We start from the raw sequence: 4,445 nt of genomic DNA, 5'->3' as shown, positions 1-4,445 counted from the left end.
TTCATTAATGAGCACATAAAAGCTTAATACTTACAATAGAACGAGATTTTTAACTATGGATATTCATCCCCACTTTATCATAGATATTATTAAGTTGTGAATGAGTTTTGCTACAATATCATGGCTTATCAATATTACATGCCTGAAAATCATATCTCATTTCATAATTAAATTAAAAAAATATATTAATTAAAATCTTTTGATTCAATAAAATTACATAAAAATAAAAATTAAATTATTAATTATTAAACTAGCTTAGATCTATGTTAACTCTAATCTATGGAGTCCCTAGAACCAGAATTAAGATGGATCTAAATTGGTAATACATTCTTTAATAACCCAAAACCATTACAATTGGAATATTAGTACCCAGACCTAGTCAAGAGGGCTTTATGTTAGCAAATAATATTTTAATTGGAATATTACTACTGACACCTAGTCAAGAGGGCTTTATGTTAGCAAGTGATATTTTAATTGGAATATTACTATTGACACCTAGTCAAGAGGGCTTTATGTTAGCAAGTAACATGGATAGTTATAAAATGGTAGACACAAGAGGGATTTATGTTAACAAGTAACGTGGATAATTGTAAAAAGTGTTGTCTACATAGGCCACAATTTCATATATTTTTTTTCAAAAAAATCGTTGGATCTATCAAACTCCAAGAGAGATCAAATCTCTCGAGGTGCAAACCTCTTTTTTGAGTGAAAAATTTGTGAAAATGTTTGCACCTCGAGAGATTTGATTAGTCTCGGTAGTTTATAGAACCGAGTTAAGATGAATCTAAGCTAGTAATACACTCTTCAATAACCCAAAACAAATTGGAAAAATAAAACAATCTAAGATCCACATGCACAACTTTTGGCTATGAGTACCCTTAACCATTACAATTAAAATATTTTAATTGGAATATTACCACGACACTTAGTCAAGAGGGCTTTATGTTAACAAGTAACGTGGATAGTTGTAAAAATGTAGACACAATAGGGCTTTATGTTAAGGATAGTTGTAAAAGGCGACCTCTATCCAGACTACAATTTTGCTGAGAAAGCTATTTTTAGTAGGAATCTAACGATTTTTTTTCTTTTTCAAAATGTTTAATTATAACACCGTTTAAATCATTTTATTTTTTATAGTGGAAATGGATTCAGTGCCATCAAAAACCCCTAGACACCCAAAATCCTAAAACTTCACAACCATAACCTAAATTTCCCAAAATTTTTACTAAATTTAAGTCAAATCTTTTACCTGGTTAAACTATTATGCGGTAAAAAGCCATAATGCAAAGTGTGCCATTAAACCCACCAAGTTAATATGCACCACCAGATATGACACGTTGACACGAAGTTAATGTTCACCGACACCCATAGGAGTCTAGGACGACGACATGTAAGTACCCTTCCTTTAGAAATTCGAACTGCCAGAATCCAAGATTTGGGAAGGGTGTGAATCCCCATATAACAAATCTCTTCACGATCCCCTCGTTTGGGACTCATCACAAATCGCTTGACCATCCCCTCTCGGGGCACCTCTTTCATACCTTTTTTTCAGTAAGACACCTCTTCCATACCTATATATATAGACCGAGAGATAACCAATTCAATTCAAGAGTCCTTCTGATTGTGCAAGATTGGGTTGTGCGCATTTCATTTCTTCGTTTTTCAGCTCCGTGGGTTTCAGTTTCTATCCTTTCTCATTTTTCTTCTGGCAATTAGAAAAGTTGATCAAGTAACAATGGCAATCGCAGGTCCGAGTTCTGCGACCCCGATCTTGAAGGACGAGCTAGACATAGTGATACCCACGATCCGGAACTTGGATTTCCTGGAAATGTGGAGGCCATTCTTTGAGCCCTATCACCTCATCATTGTGCAGGATGGCGAACCATCGAAGACCATCACAGTGCCCAAGGGTTTCGACTATGAACTCTACAACAGAAACGATATCGACAGGATCCTCGGACCCAAGGCCTCCTGCATCTCCTTCAAGGACAGTGCTTGTCGTTGTTTCGGCTACATGGTCTCCAAGAAAAAATACATCTTTACAATTGACGATGACTGCTTTGTTGCCAAGGATCCCTCCGACAACGACATCAATGCTCTCCAGCAGCACATTACGAATTTGCTTTCCCCCTCAACTCCATTCTTTTTCAATACACTATATGATCCATACAGAGAGGGCGCAGATTTTGTTCGTGGGTACCCCTTCAGCCTTCGCCATGGAACACCCACTGCAGTTTCTCACGGCCTCTGGATGAATATCCCTGACTACGATGCCCCCACTCAGCTTGTCAAGCCTTCAGAACGCAATACCAGGTATGTTGATGCAGTTTTAACAATACCAAAGGGTGCTCTTTTTCCCCATGTGTGGCATGAATTTGGCCTTCAATCGGGACTTGATCGGGCCTGCAATGTATTTTGGCTTGATGGGTGATGGGCAGCCTATGGTCGTTATGACGATATGTGGGCAGGATGGTGTGTCAAGGTGATCTGCGACCACTTGGGATTGGGAGTGAAGACAGGGCTGCCATACATTTGGCTCAGCAAGGCCAGTAACCCTTTTGTTAATTTGAAGAAAGAGTACAAGGGAATATTTTGGCAGGAGGATATCATTCCATTTTTCCAAGCTGTTACACTTCCAAAAGAATGTACTTCTGTCCAACAATGCTACATTGAGTTGTCAAAGCAGGTAAGGGAGAAACTTGGAGTAATAGATCCATATTTCCAGAAGCTGGCAGATGCAATGGTCACTTGGATTGAAGCTTGGGATGAGCTCAATCCCACTGCCAACCATGCTATCGAAACCGAAGTTATTCCCAATGGACCAGCGATGGTATCCCCGAAGTAGCAAGGATCTGCGCCCACATTAATTGTTTGCATTTGTCAGCTCTGAACTGTGTAGTTGATGATAATTTTGGTAGATGAGTAGTCTCTTAGTTATTAATTATGTTTATGCAATCAGATGATAGCAGGGGATAGATTGAAATCTGGGGAAACCTTTCTTGGGATGCGATCATTTTTGAAAATCTGAATGCAGTATTTGCATGGATATGTTTTTGTTCAGTTAGATGATAATAAGGACTGCACCCACATCCTGAGAATATGCATATGCAGTAGAATGCTTGGATCGGGTATGTGTTTGAATCGCTTTCTGCTATTGAGACTGCTTTTTTTTTGGTGCAGCTGTTATTGTTGAGACTGCTTTTTTTTGGTGCAGCTGTTATTGTTGAAAAAACATTATTGGTTGAAGCTAAATGTTTGGAGATGGAATGTACCAAAAATGCATTGACCTGTATGACATCAAATTGAAACTTTGTTCACTTTATAACAGAGGAATATGGGTAGGATTATTGCAAATTAAACATCAAAATTCTAGAAGCAGAAAAACTTACTTTCATATTGCTTATATCTTCTACGCTAATCTATAATATAATATTAGTGAGAAATTTACTTTCATATTATTTGTATCCTCCCACATTAATCTATATAAAAAAAAATTAGTAAAAAAACTTACTTTCATATTACTTTGTATCCTCCACACTAATCTATATTACTTGCTTTCAGATAATAGATGTATAATCTATCGTCTGTGATATTATATTAGGGTAATCTAACCTGTTTGAACACGGTCTTCCATGAATAAGTCAGCCGCATAATTATGATGTGCATGTTTAGTAATTTATCTTATTTATGAAATATATATATCTACATACAGCAATTCAGAAAAAAGAGTTTAATCTGTCGAGTGTCGAGTATCATATCTGTAGTTAATACTTCATTTTTGTAAATTAGATGTAATGATAACTTGAATGTTTACATACATTCAAGTTATCATTATATTTTTTTTTATTTATTTTGTTTTTTTTCTGGCTCGAGACTAATCTCTCTCTCCATTTATCTGTACATCTATAAATTCTGTACATTTCTCTCTTTTATGGTTTATTCTGTTCTGCGGTGGGTCTCCAGGCAATACGGAATTTTTGGTTTGCTGTATACAATGTCCATTATATTTCCTTAATATAATTCTATATGGTTTTTTTCCTCTGAAAAAAAAAAACTTGAATGTATTGTTTCATTTTCCACTTATATTTTATTCTTTTTCGTTTGTATATTATTTATTTTGATGGTTCTTAATCCACTGATTTTATATTGAAATATTTTAATTAGTTGAAGTCATCTGAGAATATTCCATTAAATTCACTTATATTTTACTCTTTTTAGTTTTGTATATTATTTATTTTGATGGTTCTTATTCCATTGATTTTATATCCCCTGATTTTATATTGAAATATTTTAATTAGTTGAAGTCATCTGACAATATTCATTAAATTCACTTAGATTTTATTTTTTTTGTCTGTATATTATTTATTTTGATGGTTCTTAATCCACTGATTTTATATCCCCTGATTAGTTGAAGTCATCTAAGAATATTCATTAAATTCACTTAG

At 34.9% G+C, this 4,445-nt stretch overlaps 1 pseudogene; it reads left to right on the top strand.

The window, feature by feature from the left end:
* Positions 1 to 1,735: 1,735 nt before the first annotated feature.
* Positions 1,736 to 4,445, top strand: part of LOC149232380 (UDP-arabinopyranose mutase 1 pseudogene) — a 136,573-nt pseudogene continuing 133,863 nt past the window's right edge.

Source organism: Pinus tabuliformis, chromosome J (assembly GCF_031772625.1).
Source record: "Pinus tabuliformis cultivar Carrire ecotype Pingquan chromosome J, CPIR1, whole genome shotgun sequence".
NCBI classification, from domain to species: domain Eukaryota; kingdom Viridiplantae; phylum Streptophyta; class Pinopsida; order Pinales; family Pinaceae; genus Pinus; species Pinus tabuliformis.
Note: the sequence above shows the minus strand (reverse complement) of the source record. Positions and strands in the feature narration are given on the sequence as shown.